At 37.1% G+C, this 18,018-nt stretch overlaps 1 protein-coding gene and 1 pseudogene across 1 annotated transcript in view; both read left to right on the plus strand.

Moving 5' to 3' along the window:
- The window catches only part of MAP3K13 (mitogen-activated protein kinase kinase kinase 13), a 122,786-nt gene that overhangs the window by 56,012 nt on the left and 48,756 nt on the right, over positions 1-18,018 (plus strand). The gene's annotated exons all lie outside the window — the stretch shown is intronic.
- LOC123631047 lies at positions 4,608-4,740 on the plus strand (annotated as a pseudogene).

Raw genomic sequence — 18,018 nt, forward strand, 5'->3', positions numbered from 1 at the left:
ATAAATAGTAGCCTGAATAATGCATCAGTTTAAGATTAAATACTGGAAATGGTTGAGAATGTATTACATTATCTCCTATGAGTGAAGACTGTATAAAGAAGGGAAATTTTAAACACAAAGGATTAAGGAAAGAAAGCCTAAGTTTCCAATAAGCAGAAAAACAGCACTAAAGGAACAGATGAAGGGCTCTCTTGTTGTCATCACTGCTGCCAGAGAAGGCAATGAGGAAAGCACAGTGGTGGAGATGGCAGCAATTCTGGGGGTAAATTGGTGGCAAAAGTTTACACTTGAATATGAGACCTGCTTTAAATACATCAGGCTACGGAAACTGAACGCGTGATCATTAAAAGTTAAGTTGGCAGTCAGGCCAGCTTCATGGGTGTATAACCAATGCTGTTACACAGGGACCCACGCTTGGTTTAAAGCTCTGCTGTCTCTATCTTGAAATTCTTAATAGTTCTTGAATAAGTGATCTTGCATTTTTATCTTGTACTGCCCCTGCAAATTTTGTAGCTCATCCTACTGGCAATGTATAAAATTGTCATGAATTCTTAAATGGTGTTTCTCACTAACAAAACATCTCAATACATCGAACACTTCCTGTAGCATGCCTCTTTTTGTTCAAAGGCCAGCATGCTTATTCCTACCTTGCTACTGTTAGATTACTAAAAGTGGTTCCGAAGAGTATGTCCATGCCAGTGAATGGCTTAAGGGAAACTCTGCCTCAATTTTATGCCCCAAAACAATGCTATTTTGCTAATAAGGCATATACGCATTATTTAATATAATCGCACAAACTTCAAAAACTACGCATTTTGCTCATTCCAATTACTCTGGTCTTGAACAAAAGCTTTCTGATCATTGCATAAGTCATGATTAATGTTTTTTATGAGGCCAGATTCTTTTGATCAAAAAGAGACTCGTTAGCCCAACATTCCAAACCTTTATGATGTGGCACCACCCTATACTTAGAGCACTGCTGATCACTGCTCTCCAGGTACCTTACATTCCAGCTATTCCAGACTGTTTGCTATTCTTGGAAAATGCCGTTTATTTTCTTGCCTTCTATTCTTTTCTTCGTGTAGTTCCCTTTGACAAGAATGTATACCTTCCTCCAAATAGCACCCCCGTCTCTCCCCCTCCTCTACCTTTTCTCCACTGGTGTGACTCCTACTCTTCCTTCAAGGCCTCACTGTGTTGCTCAAAGGTCTCTTTCTCTGTGAAGTTTTCCCTTAGATATTCTCAATCAGAGTTAGTTGGTGCTTCCTCTGCTATGCCATGGCTAATACAGTGCTCGAAGGCCTATTTAATTCTGCCTTGTATTGTAGTTACTTGTTTACTTGCCTATCTGACACATTAATAATTTGTATGCTTCTTGAGGGTAGGACTGTCTAATCCATGTCTAGTCCATTATGCGTGGCATTGTATAATAACACAATGTCTGGCACATGCTTAATACATATTTAGTCAGGGAATTGGAAAAGCACTGGGTTGTAATCCCCTAAAGTGTAACAGCCAGTTGGCATCAGTTTATCTTGTTGGAAATAGTTTTTATTTTGAGAATCATTTGTGCAAGAGAGAAATAATAAAAGCAGTGTTGTCAGTGGGAATGAGGCCCCTTAGAATTATACAGTGTAGTGACTCTGGGTGAAAGAGTAATGATAGTCCAAAAGCAGAACAGTTTAAAAGAACTGGGAGGCCCCAGAGTAGCCAGGAAAGATTACCTAAAACAGTTTGAAGTCAGAAAAACAGGAAGCCCAGGCTACCACTTGCCTCTCAATTTAGCCAATCCTAACCTGTAATTTAGTTTTCAACTTTCCTTTTCGTAGCACCTTCCTTAATTAAATTATACTGCCATGTCAAGAAAAGGCTTGAAATAAAGCCAGTAACATGGAAAACATGTTTAGGAGTATGCAAAATACATTTTTATTCTACCACTTCAACTCTCAAACTAAATTCCAGCTACTGTGAAATTTGAGTCTTTTCTCTTTATTCTCTTGTAGTAGTAAGGAAAGCAAGAAAGGGAGAATAAATCAGAATCTCAATCTACTGGGATTAAAAAATAATCAGACTATTCTTTGAGCTTCTCTGTGACCATAGCCAAACATGCCTTCTAATTTTGTCCAATGGGAGTAGACATATGTAGGCTAAAGGAAAAAGCCAATAATCCCAAAGCCTGGATTGTGCAAATTACTATAGGTGGGTTAATTTCTAAGTTTTTGGTACAATACATGAACTATCCTAGCCCTATTGTCATTTCTGTAATTATGAGAAGAAGGCCATTTAATAGACCAGGTATAAGGATTTTGTTATTCCCAATAGGAATTTAATAATGATTTATTTTCATATTTTTAATTTTGGCACTTAATTCATTTTAGTCTAGTGAGGTTGAATGGATGCTCCATTGCGATACTCACTCTCACCAATGAGCCTACTTGTTTTTGTGCTAGGCAAGTAAAAAAAAGCTCCATGGAAAAATCCCTTAAAAGAAAGTTAGAAATCACAGGGTGTGGTGGGATCATCCCAGAAGAGATGTGGGGTATATTCCCACAAAATTTTTATCCAGTAAAATAAGGTTTAAAATTTTATATTAAAAGCATGCCTGTGAAGGAAAGAAAATTGTAAAAGAACAATAGAAACCCTATAAATTGTATGGGAAGGACATCCTTATTTGATTTGCTTCAGTAAGTGAGGGAAAGAGTTCATGAACTCATTATCCATTTGTCTGTGAACTTTCAGGATATAAGTAATGTCTCCCTTTTTAACCACTTTTTGCCACTACCAGACCCTAGGTCTTGACCCTTAACTCAACAGTGATTCTGGAGTGGAATCTCTAAGGCTTTCAGATTCTAAAGACATGTAACCTTGACTGTGCTAAACTCTTACCTCATTTTATCCTCTAGACTTATGTTTATTAATTTTCATTTAGAAATACCCAGAGGTACCTCTGTCTGAAAGGAATTAAAGGATTCTAAATACAAAATTAATTCTAATGTACACATAAATAGAAAGTTGTAACTGTAAAGCAATGTCATTGCATTTTAACAGTGCTTGCCGCAACATACACAACTAAATGGACTTTGTCTTTGTCAAAGACATCCTGGCAAAAGTGTGAGGAAAAGTGTCAGTGTCCAGAAGCCAGTTGATGTATTCTGGCAATTCTACCATTGCTCTGGATAGCTTGGGGAGTTTATCCTCAGAATGCCTTTTGCTGATCTCAGCATTGGAGTTAGGAGAAGAAAAGCTCAAATTGGTTCCCTCTTCCCCACACCATGCCCCTATCAACCACTGGTGTGTTTTCTGTTTTTCTAGTTTTGTCTTCTCTATAAATGGATTTCATATAAATGGAATCATGCATTATGTAGCCTTTTTTGTTTGCTCTTTTTAGATTTTCTCTTAGAATCTTTTGAGGTTTATTCATAGTGTTGCATTCTATATCTTATTTTTTATTCACCTTTCATCTTTATGGAGTTTCCTGTGGTGAGGTAGGTGGAGTTGGAGCAGAGATAAAATGTGTATGTTCAATCTACCACAATTCACTATAAATCTTATTTAATAGTTTTAGGGGACAAAAATCAGAAAGTGGAGCATAGAGTGAAATCTTCCAATTTGCAGCTGAAATTAAACTTATTTCAGGTGAGAAATGCCAAAACAGCAGAGAGAAACCATTGAATTCAGGATCTTGTTTTTAGTAAGCACTCAATACAATGCCTATTAGTTTAATTTGCATCTACAACAACCCCAAAAGGGATGTTTTTCTCCTGAGTACAAGTGAGGCAACTACTGTTTACAATATTTACATAACTATTGCAGACTTCACAGCTGATAAGTGGCTAGGAATCAAATAGGTCTTTTTGTACCTGCAAACTTGCATTCTTTCCAATGATAACACATGAGAAGGATAATGTAATGAACATGGGAACAGCAACTATAATATACTGAGCTTCATTACAGTCTGATTTATTACAGTCCTAGACAGAACCTTGCAGTAATGGTAGGTTATTCACTGATGAAATTTGCTTAGTATGCTGTTTATGGCCAACTCACTACCATCATCAGAAGAGGTCTAGCAAGGAAATAAAAAACAATATCCTCCCCTTAACCCACAGCCAGGGAGCAGTGCCATTTGGAGCATAATTCTGGGTGGTCATCTTAAAGAAAGTTGGACTAGAGTTGGAGATAGATCAGCCTAGGAACAGGCGAGTTGATTCAAGGAGTGTGTGTCCTGCCTTAGAATTGCAGGCTGGAACTTTTAATACCCATCAGTGTTGAAGAACAAAGGTTGGTATTTATAAAATGATCGTATACAAATTCTGGAATTCTAGACCTCAAGGATATAAACTGAAACTTGAAAGAGTTTTGCAAATTTTTTAAGTGTTACTTTAAAATTTGAAAAGGCATTTTTAACCTTGATTCAGCAATTTATAGGACCTTTTTATTAATGCCTGGTTTCATACTAGATGCTGGGAAAAAATGGTAATAAGCTTCTCATCTAGTAAGAGAAACATTTGTGTTAAAGAGATCATTTATAATATTTTAGTGATAAAATAGGAAAATAAGCTCAATATCACTAACCATAAGGGAAATGCAAATCAAAAGCACAATGAAGCTTTGCACAGTAGCAGTATCATAGCCAATGATGTTTATCTGAGATGCGATTATTGCTAATTGAAAACTTTTCCCAATACCCTGCTATGATGACTTGCAATATAGTCAGCATTGGCATTAAAGAAAAAAAAACCCACAGTGAGATATCATCTCACCTCAGAATGGCTATTATCAAAAAGACAAAAAAAACAAAAACAAATGCTGGAATAGATGCAGAGAAAAAGGAACTCTTATACACTAGTGATGTATACTATACAGCCACTATGGAGAACAATATGGAGGTTCCTCAAAAAATTATAAATAGAACTACCATATGATCCAGCAATACCACTACTGAATATTTATCCAAAGGAAAGGAAATCAGTATATTGATGAGATATTTGCAACACCATGTTTATTGCAGCACTATTCAAATTGCCAAGATATGGAATCAACCCAAGTGTCCAACAAGAGATGAATGAATAAAGAAAATATGGTATTTATACACAATGGAATACTATCCAGCCATTAAAAAGAATGAAATCCTGTCATTGGCAGCCGTGTAGATGAACCTGGAGGACATTGTGTTCCTAAGCAGGAACAGAAAGTTAAGCACTACATGTTCTCACTCATATGCAGAAGCTAAAACAGGTAATCTCATAGAAGTACAAAGTAGAACAGAGGTTACTAGAGGGTGGGAAGGGTAGGGAAAATGGGGGATAGTGAGAGATTTGTTAAAGGCTACAAAATTATAGCTATATAAGTTCTGGTGTTCTATAGCACTGTAGGCTTACTATAGCTAACAATAATATATATTTTCAAATAACTAGAAGAGAAAATATTGAATGTTCCCAACACAAACAAATGGTAGATGTTTGGGATAATGGATATGCTAATTACTCTGATCTGATCACTATACATTGTGTGTATTGAAACATCACTATGTGCTCCATGTACCTTGATTCAATAATTTATAGGACCTTTTTATTAATGCCTGGTTCCATACTAGATGCTGGGAAAAAAACAGTTATAAGCTTCTCATCTAGTAAGAGACATTTGTGTTAAAGAGATCATTTATAATATTTTAGTGATAAAATAGGAAAATAAGCTCAATATCACTAACCATAAGGAAAATGCAAATCAAAACCACAATGAAGCTTTGCACATTACCAGTATTGTAGCCAATGAGGTTTATCCGAAATGCAATTATTAGGTACATAATATCTACAATTATTAAGTATCAATTTTTAAAATTTTTTTAAATTCAGCATATGAATAAGATTCTTTAAATGGACTATTAAGGAAAGTAAGTGATGTTTATGTTATACCCATTCCTTTTCGAAGTAGAAATCACAAAAAACAATTAGGCCTCCTTCAAAGCTATTGTCAGAAGCAAAGTATTAAGCCTCTGGCATTTCCTAGCTTCTTCAAGTGGAGTTGTCTTTTCTTATCCTCACTTTGCAAGATGTTCTAAGTGTAGATCATGCTATGCTTTACTAAGCATGCGATTTACTAAGAACTATGAGAGCTGATGTCTAATGAATCCACTAATACCAGACATTGAGACAGAAGAAAATTCTAATTAACCGAACAAGTACAATAATAAAGCAATCATTAGCATTTCAGAAGGATTCTCCACTTTGCAAATGGATTTACCAGTGTTACTTCAAATAGTAACTTCTACTGTTGATTTTTAAATGTTAATTTTTTTAAATGTGATTTATATGCAACTTTTTAGGAACACATGTATTAAAACCATGTGGATTTGTAATGAATTCAAATTATAAGTTCTGAAGGGAGGCAGCTAAATATGTCTTTAAATTCCACTCTCTGTAAATATTAATCTTTGTATTGAGGGACTACATACTGTTTTCTATCACAAAAAGTTTATTACTCTGCATTTATTTTTCCATTAGAACTGACATGTATTTATTATTGTTTTGTAGCACCTAGAGTAAATAGTTAACATTTATTGAGGTTCTTCCTTGTCATCCTTATTTTGGACGGATGGGACTTAACAGGGATCCTTTAGTAGTCTGCAAATTTCAGCTGTATATTGGGAGTAGAAATGGAAACTACCCCAATTAATAATTAAATAATGGGTATAGATTATAGCACAAAGTCAAATTCACATTCCAAAACAGTGATGTGAGATAAGTGAAAAATGGTTGATCTTTGCCGATTTCAAATTTCTATTCTTGGTAAAGTTCAAAATGTTCTATCATACATTTTCTAGAGTATCATCTTGATTGAATCATTACTTTAAAAAATGAAAACTCAGGACTGCTTCAGAGAACAAACACAATGTTAAATAATGAGAAATGTAAAAGTCTAAAACAATAGGATCTCTCACTAATTTGGCTTTAACTACTTCTCTATTAAAATTTGACCTCACTCCTCCAGGAGTTTTTGTCCTGGTGATCTGTAACACAGTCTTCTCTGAGAAGTGACACAAACTGTGGGTGATTTGGTAAAAACTTCTGGTCCTATCCACCTTTTCCTCCATTAGCCCTCCCCTAGTTTTTTGCCTTTCATCTACACTAGTACTATGATTAGGAACTTCAAGGAATGATAGTAGCAGTAGTCTAATTTCAATTTAAAAATTCTCCACATATGACTGTTGAACCTACTTAAGATACTTGAAAATTATTCCTCTGACTCTTCTGATGATTTTACATACTTTGCTGTGATCCCTTGGAGAATCATTTTAAAAAATAAAATCTCTGCTTTAATTTGATCCTGATGAATCATCATTAGAATGAGCTATACTTAAATCATTCACAGATATTACTAAAATTTGTTGCAAACCTGTTATTTTAAAGGAGGTAGTGGAGTTCTATGCATTTAGAAAATTTCCATGTACAAAGGTAAGTCATCGTCTTGATTAATCCTCACAACAGACAAATCTATTAATATGAAAAAAGTGCATAGCACAATACCATCCAGTAGAACTTTCTGTGGTGATTCAAATGTCCTATTTCACATTGTCCAATATGGTTGCCGCTGGCTGCTTGTGGCTATCGACCACTTAAAACGGATTAGCACAGCTAAAGAACTGAATTTTTATTTTATTTAATTTTAATTAACTTTAAGTTAAATATCTACATGTGACTGGAAGCTACTATATTTGATAATGCAGATACAGAGTTTCAATGTTAAAAAACAGAATGGGGTAAACCCTACAGAAAGTGGGCATATTTTAGAATTCTCCACTTATCTTTATTTGTTCCTAAGAATTTTTACCCTTCATCCTAAATTTAGAACCTAGGTTCAAGGTATTATAAGAGTGTATTTCATATTTTTCTGACTCAGACCTTTCTTAAATAGAAGTCCATTATAATATTGGCAATCAGATGTTGTGGTTAAGGGCTTGGGCTCAAGCTCTGGAACTAGAGTGAAACTGAGTTCAATTCCTGTCTTCACCACTTAGTAGCTCTAGGTAAGTTATTTAAACTCTCAGTGCCCCAGTTTTTCCATCAGTTATTATCAGGGGGTAGCAATAGTATCTTTCCCAAAATGTTGATGTGAGAATTAGAGAAGTTAATACAGGCGAAGTGTTTAGAGCAGTGAGTAGCACATAATTTCCATAAATGTTATTGTTATTAATATGTTATTTATCACATTGCTATGTGTGTGGATAATGTTCTGTCATCCAAAAAGTGAATTTCATCATGTTATATCAGGTCCTATATTAGGTGCTGGGGCTAGATAAGGAGGAAAAAGAAAAAGGACAAGATATAGAGATAAACAATACTTGATTCTATTCTCAGTGAATTCACAAGCTTATGAGAATTAGTTGTTTCTCTTGAAAAACAGAAGTCATGGCGATTTACTGTTCCCTCCAATGTGAACAATCTATGATTCTGTCATTCCTAAGAAAGACCTGAAAAAGCAACACAAGGATGACAGAAGGACTCTTGACGACATCTTGCCTGCCAAGTGTACGTAGGACTTGCCCAGGAACAGTGTGTAGGATCTGCAGCTTTGTGAGAACTTCCAGATATATCACTGGAAGTCTGTTACTTATGCTCTTCAGTAGCTCTGATAGCAAACTGGGAGTGAATTATTTGGCTTTAATGTTGTATAGTATAAAACAAGTGCAGAATGTGTTAAATTCATACCTCTACTTCAATTATATTTTACTATCCAATTAAACAATCCAAATACTGACAATGAATTTAGTGGGAAAAGAGAACTTTCATAATATAATTTCCTTCAAAAAGATTTTCCTTCCTCTCTCACTTGTTTAGAGTCATGAAGCTCCAGACAGCAGAGCCAGCCAATTCGAACTAAGTAGCACAGGATCCATCACCTTCCTGTGGCTGGCATATGTTTTAATAGCAACAACCAGCATCAGGATATTGCTTCATAGCTTGAAAAGCACTTTCATGGCTATTATCTAATTTAATACTTACATAAATTTTATGAGGAGGCCTCCAATTTTCAGAACCCATGTGTACGAAACTGCCTCCACTATAGATGTTTAATCACAATATGGATTTAGATTTTATTGATGAAATGTTTTTTTAACATGTTGCATGGTATTGAGACTCATGGGAGACCTAACTAAATGTGATAAATAGTATTTTCTCTATTTAGAGGAAAAAAGATTCCCCATACTTCAGCCCAGGCAGAAAGAACAGATTATTCGGTGGATACCTAACATCTATAGAGCCCATGACTGACATCAGAATTTGAGATTTCTCACCAAACCAAGAGATCTAGAAGTCAGAGGTACACCTCTTAGTAGCAGGGGTTCAGCTCTGCAGGGTGCATTTCTAGCTTTGGCCAGTATGTCTCTGCCTTTAGCAGCAGGATGTCAACTGGTATGATGCTTAGGGTCAATTCCAATTTCTGTCCTTAAAGCACCATGTTCTGTGCCCTGGAGGTTGACGTGTACGGACTACATCAGTGGTCTCCCTTGCCCTCTGGTTTTCTATTGGGTTCAACCAATGGGAAGCACCTGAGGGATGTCAGAAACCAGGAGGAGAGTGAATTTGGGGTTCAATAGTAATTCCCCTGGTTTCCTCCCTTTGGTTGAATCCCTCTACCAAAGGCCATAGTCCTTGTTGGACGACCTTTTTCTGTAATTATGCCCTCAGGTTCTTTCCCCTGCCCAGTTAACAGCCTCCTAGCTCTTGCTAGCTCTAGGGCACAGCACCATCCCTGTTTCCTGTCTTGCTCACACCTTGGTGAATAGTCTCTTATTTAATTAAACTCTCCTCATTTGCTCCATTTGAGTGTGCCATCTATTTCTTGCTGGGACCTGGACTAATAGAGGTTCCTACAGCAACTTCAGTGATAGCACCTACTTCTGTTGCTTACTCCTCGTATAGGCAGTGCCCACCCAGATATCAGAACATCTTAATCCAGAAAAGTGACTATGTACAGCATAAAAAGTCTCCTTCAGTTTAATCCCTAATACATTTGGAATATGAATTCATCTCTAGTTAGATTCTGTTTATTTTTTTCTTTAGAAACATATACCTACCCTGCAAAGGTAGATATTTGTGACATAGTAAATAAATATAGTTATATGTTAATATCATGGCATTTATTAGAAGTAATTTTTAAATGTGTTTTTATTTTCAACATCAAATTACTATCTTGTGCTATTTCTACTATCTCCTAGTTAGGGAGTCTATTAATCTTTCATTAATTCTTCAAATTACATCAATTTTTTTTTTTTTTTTTTTTGCAAATCAGAAAAGGCATAGAGACTACAAGAGTGATCCGAGTGGTGTGTGGTCCCAAGGCTTGGGCCAATGAGTAGTACTGTCAATCCTGTATGTTAGGCCATCATTTATTTTCGAGCTAAGCTGCTCTACTTTACCACTTGGAAATAAATGCTCTTTTCATTACAAAATGGAAATAGCCATTCTTTGAGACCACTTTAAGGTTTCCTTTCTCCATAGTTACATTCCTGGGATGACCAAGGACAAATCCATTTTAAAATGTATGTTCTCATTTGATCTTAGTACTTTAATTATATCAATGTTATTATTAATTAAAGAATATTCTTTCCTATTTTAGAATAAAATGTTTACTAGTTTAAAATATAAATAGCAAACTGTTATTGAATGCTTACTCTGTGCCAGGTAATATGATAAGCGCTCTGCAAGTATTACCTCATTTAGTTGTCGTTACAAACCTTGGAGGAAACGGAGATATACCAAGATAAGTAACTTGCCCATGACAGAATCAGTATTAGGACTCAGACAATTTGAACCCAGGGCTCACACATTCTACAACAATGTGAAATTTATCACATAAGGATTAATTTTTATGATTTTTCTAACTCAGTGAGGACATTGCTATTGTGCAGAGTTCTCTAGGCCTAGAACCACTGGAAACTTTTTAGACTTTGCCCTGGGGACAGGGTCTTCCTAAGAACAGTAAAGGCGAGCTGCCTGAAGACAGAGTAACACTGCCAGGAAAGTGGGTAAAGCAAGTGTGGAGTTAGGCAGTCCCCAAAAGGTAGGTTGGCGTCATGTGTTCCTAACATGTTGTGGAAACCTGTGGATCTCTAGGAAAGAAAATTCCATAAGCTCCCTTAGGAGCACAGCTCTGCAATGATTCTCCTATGTTTTGATTGCCCTTTCATTTAAAGCATAACCACTGTTTTCCCAAGATATTCTCTTGAATCAGTAATCATCTCCTAATTTAACATAGCAATATCAAAACCAGGGGAATTTTTTTCTCTCAAATATTAGAACTACATAACGTTTTTATAGCTACATAGAGCCTTCCTTTTTTTGTGTGTGCAGTTTAATTAAAACCTGGAATGTAAAAATAATGGCTATAATTAAAGACAAAGGAATTAAATAAGACAAAGAAGTTACATACATTTGAGATTTTTCTCTCCTACTTTCCATCTTACTTTTACCCTTTTGACCTGCTATCTCACTGTTTATTGATTCTTTGTGCTTTCACTTATAATTTCAATGAATGTTACAACCTCAACTTGCCTCAGTTTCTATATATTGATCTATCCCCCTCTTCTTAGCTCTTTTTTCTCATCTTTTCACTTTCCTAAAGAAAAGCTTAGTTGTCTTTCTCTTGCCCATCCTTTCATTCCCTTGATTTCACATATATATCGAGCATATTGACATACGAGGTCTATATGGAAAGTATCCAGCCATTGTTAATATAACGAGAACAGTTTGCATGACATTGAGGTAAGCTGGCAGCCAAGGAGAGGGGACTGGGATGCACATGTGTGAACAATGGCGACTTCACTGTACTAGTCAGTGGGGCGCTAGACGCTGTTGAGTGAGCATGTGTACTGTGGGGCCGTGGCATCCAAAATGACTGAACGAGTAGAAAAACGAATCTGCATCAAATTTTGTGTTAAGCTTGAACCATCTTCTGTGAAAACTATTCAGATGATTCAGAAGGCTTTTGGGGATGATGCAATGAGTGCAGCACAAACGCTTCAAAGATGGTTGAGAATCTGTTGAAAGTGATCCACGTTCTGAAAGGCCTGCAACAAGCAGAACACCTGAGAATGTTGAACGTGTACGGGTTCAGTTAAGAGACACTGGGAGAACTGTGTGAGGTCCCCAGGTGCCTACTTTGAAGAGAACCAAGGCGTTATTGTCCTACGTACGATGTTTCTTGTATCTTGTATCTTCTTCAATAAATGTCTCCATTTTTCATATTGCATGGCTGGATACTTTTTGGACAGATCTGGTATATCTGTTTATTCTTGTTTTCATAGTTAAAGATTTGGATAGCTAACAAGTGTTGAGGGGAAGTGTGTTATACATGCATTATCTCATGTAATCATCTGATCTATTCCATGAGATGGATTCTGTTATCACCAATTATAGATAATGAAATTGAGGCCTAGAGAGAGAGAATTAAGATCAAGTTTGAACAAGACTTGAATCCAGGTCTATCTTCCTCCAGTGCCTTCCCTCTTAAGCCCTGAAAATATTATTATTAAAATGTTTATGTAATTACTTTTATACCTATTAATATTTGTATATTTAAAGGCATACATATGTCTATACCTCATTTTTTAAGATATTTTAAGTCAATTTACTTAGTTATTGATTTTAGTCTTCACATGGCAAGTTGTATTTAGGTCAGAAAATGTTGATTCTGTTCTGGAATATTAATACTTATGATACTACATATTATTTATTAAACATTTACAGAAGTTATAGATAAATCATTCCTTTGATCAAGAAATATGTTTAGCCTTTGACTTCAGGCACTTTTGAAGCTTTGTAAGTTTTTATTTCTTGATAAATTTATAGACTACAACTCTGAGATTGAAGCATCTTTATTCATTTTTAAACCTACTATAAACTTATTTTAACTGTAATCACAGTTATAGTTATAGGTACTGGTATTCAAAAGGTAATTCATCACCATGGAGAATTTGCCTTCTTGTAAATTTTTTTTTCTTGCTGGCTCCAACATACTTCAATATTTTTAAGCATTCATAATCTTAACCAAAAATATAGGTACATGATAAGCACTGAATCAATATTTTTGAATGCATAATTCTAGAAGGAAAAATTATAAAGAAGATGCAATGAGGTAGTCAGTGGATTTGCTTGATTGAGGTTATTACTGTCCTTTCAAACAGGAGTTTCAGCAGACAGTTCACAGTTAAGGGTAAAGGCATGATTGTAGGTCATTCTTTTTATTTGATTTGAAATCACATACTTAAAATTTTGTAACTTCATTCAAAAAAACTAATGTTTTCAAAGTTCAAGATCTGGGTGACAGACCTCTATTCTGGAAAGATGATTTTATGTTATTATATTAATATGAACAAGTAACTTAATCCCAGTTTTAAAATGGGATTGGTGCTCCTAATAGCAGAAATTCTCTTACGTTCTCAAAGGTGCAATATGAATTTTAGATAAATGACCAGAAGGCTAAGATAGCAGTGTTGCATTCATTTTTTAAAATAAGCAAGAAAATGCCACACAAAAGAAGACAGTTTAAGAAGAGCTCAGCACCAATTAATAAATCTCATAGCAATAATGCTTAATTTAAAACTTTTACTCCGTTTTAGTCACACTGAAAACTTTATTTGTGGGGCTAAATTATCTAAAAATCTTTGATTTGTTCATATTTATGACATAAAAGTTGAAATCTGATTATTATAAAGGTATCCTTTATTAGTGGGAAAAAATTGTATAATAAAAACCCAAGAATTCAAGAGCCATTTGGCCACATTGCCTCTTCCATTCTTCTTTTTCTCTGTGCCGCATCCTGGCATCTTGGCACAAAACCAAGGTAATTTCCAGAAATTGGCAGTGCTCTGCCAAATGCACAGCTGCTGCTGTCTCCAACTCTTGCCTACTAATTTTGCACAAACCACTTCCTCCTCTTAGGGCCAAGAAATTCACAGGGCAGGGGAAGTGTGCCTCGGGGGCAGATACGAGAGCACCACCTTGTGTTCCTTGCAGACTGGGGACCTGTTGTAAGGGTAGCAGCATCACCTCACCTACACACCTTTCCAAGGCGCTTCCTACTGATAAGGGTGACACTCCAACCTTGCCCCTTACCTCTCTGATGTTCCTTATTTTTTTCCCTTTGACTCTCAATGTTTAAAAATCTTGTATCATTTCCTTCCATCCCCCTCTAATAAATACTGGCTTTGATTTCTCATGAATTAAAAGAACCAGTCAGTTTCTTTGAGGGTACCTGAGCCAGATTTGGACAGGGAGTAAGGAACTGTGAGGGCAAAAGACAGCCAAAGGTAGTGGGGCCAATTGTATTCCCTCAGTTTCCACTTACCAGCTCCTTCACTGTGCAGCGGCAGTGTGTGGGTGTACGTACAAACACAGGTAAAATTTAGTATTTTTATCCTCCTACACTCTTCTTAAATGTAAAGTTAGCTCTGATCATATTTGAATATAGTCATGGTGATGATTTTTCTTTCACTTTGTTCTTGTGCCTCTCAATTTCCCTGCCTTTGTTGGTTCACTTTGGACTTGATATTCTTGGTGCACAAGAGGGAAGCCTACGTGACTACACATCTTTATACACACCCTGAGCTTTACCTCACCTCTGCCCACTCCCAGACAAGTGCTGAATCACCAACAGCTCTCACCCACTGCTCTGTTGTTAGGTGCAGGTCACCGCTCTAGGTGGGTGCTTGTGCTTCCTTCCTTACTTTTAGTGCATCTAGAATAGCACTGTGAATGGCTATTGTTGTTTTTGTCATCAGTGGTCATGATATCATAGCTATTTGTTTCTTCTTGAATAAACAAACAACCAGACTAGAGGAAGGAGCTAGCGTGAGGAAGGAGGACTCATCCCAGCTCTGCCACAAGTTAATTGTTACATTGAGCAGGTCAAGGCTGGGTGTGGTGGCTCACGCCTATAATCCCAGCACTCTGGGAGGCTCAGATGGGAGGATTGCTTGAGCTCAGGAGTTCGAGACTAGCCTGAGCAAGAGCAAGAACCCATCTCTTTGTCTCTACTAAAAATAGAAAAATTAGCCTGGTGTTGTGGCACTTGCCAGTAGTCCCAGCTACTTGGGAGGCTGAGGCAGGAGGATCCCTTGAGCCCAGGAGTTTAAGGTTGCTGTGAGTTATGATCACGCTACTGCACTCTAGCCCAGGGCAAGGGAGCAAGACTCTATATCCAAAAAAAAAAAAAAAGAATAAGTATATGGAGCAAGTCAGCACTCCTTCTAAGATCTGATTCTCATATGTAAAATAATTAGGTTAAACTGTATTCCTTGAATGTCCTGCTCTTCCTTGATCTCTTAAGTATCAAACCGCATGTGATGACTATGATTAGACTTATTCTCATGCCAGTGGGAACAGGTCCACTTCACACTCACCCTCAACCTCTTAGGGATGGGAAGAGATTACAGAACAAACATATTTTTCTAACTTTTTGTGTATGAGTTCATTCCAATATGATGTCATCAGGCAGAAACTCAGGATAAAAACTGACAAAATGGAAATTTACCAGAAATTAATATAAAGTCCTGTAATTTGGTTCAAAAAATAAAGTGCACAAATAGGCCTTTGGCTGCCATGCACATACACATTTGGGTGTTTGCATTATTCTCAAATTTGATGTGAGCCAGTAGCATAACGTAGGCCCTGTGCTGTGTGGGGTAACCAGGAGCCCCAGCGGCCTAGGCCAACTGGAAGTAACTGCTGAGACGGTGGCCAGGTCAGATCGTATGAAGTCAGCAGTCTTAAAAGAGATCAGACCGAGCAAGGTCAGAGAGGCCAACGGCAAGAGACAGCTCAAGGTTGTGGCAGGTGATCAGCAAGAAAGTAAAATGAGGGGATCAGTCATGTCAGAGCTTAGAGATGAGCACACAAAGAACAGTGGAGGCTGCAGGAGGGGGAATGGGGACAAATTCAGCAAACAGCTATTGCTGTAACAAAGGGCTCTTGCTTTTCTTCTTCTTTTTTTCCCCCCAACTTTATGTTCCTCCATGCCCTAGAATTTATGTCCCTCTTAGCCTAACCCTGTCCAGTTAAAGCGGTCTCTGATTTGTTCAGAGGGAAGAGTCACCTGCCCTACATTATAAGCTTTCAGAGCCCATGCGTAGAAGCAGGAGTTCCCCTTGTCACACACTGCTCCCCTGCATTAGCCACTATTCCATTATTTCTGGGTCAGCAGCCCTCACACATGCCCTGGTCATTCCTGCTTCCCTGCCTCTGCTTATGCTCTTGTACCTCCCTGACTTCCTTCCCTCTCTCACACATCTTACCTTCAAAGATTCATCTCAAGTCCTGCCTCTTTCATTCAGTCCCTGCTAAGTCTCCCTGCCCTCATTCTTGTTCCCCTTCTCCCACAGCTCTGCAGAACAGAATGTGGTTCATTGTCATGGGGGATGAGGGCCGGAGGTAATTCCCTCAATGTAATTATTAACTCCTTAAGTAGTTTGTGAGCTTTGAAAGGATAGGAATTATGTCTTCCAGAGACCACATGGTACAGGAGAGAGTTTTTGGATTAGGAAAAATAACCTGGTATTTAATCCTGGCTCTGTGACGTTTAGCATATACCTCTCTCTAGGCCTTAATTTCCTCTGATATAAAATAGGAATGATGATTCCATGCTCTGGATTCTTTACACAGGGGATCAAATGTTTATATGAAATGAACACAAATAAAAGCATTTTTTAACCTGTAAAGCACTCTAAGAAAGTGAGGGGTTATAAAATGTTCCATCATGTTGTAAAAAAAGGCAAAGGATTTGGGGAATCTGAACTTGAGGTAGATTTTAATTTCTGCTCTACCACTTACTCCATATGTTACCTTAGAAAAGTTTCTTACTTCTCTTGTGAAATGGGAATGGCACTGTTACAAGTTCTGTGGTGCTGGAGCTGGCTTATACACCACTCGTAGGAGCCAATTGTCAAATATTTAGAAACTTTGCAAGCAGGTTGTTAAACTTTTATTAGTTTGAAATCTGCTATGGTGGGAGTATTTATCCCAGGGAAATCCGCAAAAACTACAAATCAGATTGTTGTTGTTTTTAGGAGAGCTGATTTACTAGTACATTGCTGATTATGTAAACAAGCCTCTGTAAATTGTAAAGCACTTTGTCTCTACAAGGGTAACAGTAATGTTCTATATCCACAGAACCTGGCCTAGTCCTTGGCACAGTTCCCAGGATATATTTGATAAATACATTTTTAACTTGATTTTATTATTTGGAAACTTCTGCCCCTGAGCTCAGTGAGCCCCCATATTTCCATTTCTTCAAATCCCTCTCTACAAAGTATCTTTTTAAAATCAGATAACATAAATAAAAGCCTAGTTCAGTGCATGAAACACAATAGGCCTTAAATTCTGTGTATCCATAATTGAGCCAATTACCCTCTTTCCAAACCTTCTTTTCTTCTGGCATTTCATGTCTCAGTTACTGGCATTCTCCTTCTATTCATTATTCCAAGTAAGTTATTTGAAAAGTCTTCCTCCTTTCCCTTACTCATCGCCATGTCTAATCAATTGCTGGATCACCAGTTCTATCTCTTAAATTTACCCCGTCCCCTTCATTGCCATTGCTACTGCCTTGGTGCCGGCCCTCATCATTTCTTACTTCAACGCCACCTACTAACTGGATCTCCAGTCTTTCCCTTTCAATCCAACCTCTACTTCTATAGATGTGACTTTAATGTACAAATCTGACCCTTCCTTAAAATTCCTTAATGGCTCTCTGTTGTCCTGAGAGTAAAATCCAAAAGGTTTAACTTGTCATCCAGGTCCACCATAATCTGACCTTTGCCTGCCTTTTCTAAGAGTTATCCCCTGCTGCTCCCCAGTACTACCTGGAATGCCTAATCTTTCTTTCCTAGTGACCACTAATTCACCCTGCAAGACTCCACTCAAATAAAACTTCTTCTATGACATTTGTAGATATACTTAATGTTTATTTTTCTGAGCTCCCGTAGTACCTTGTACGTATCTTGTGCCATATCTAAGCATGTGA

This window comes from Lemur catta, chromosome 1, assembly GCF_020740605.2.
Source record: "Lemur catta isolate mLemCat1 chromosome 1, mLemCat1.pri, whole genome shotgun sequence".
In the NCBI taxonomy this organism is placed as follows: domain Eukaryota; kingdom Metazoa; phylum Chordata; class Mammalia; order Primates; family Lemuridae; genus Lemur; species Lemur catta.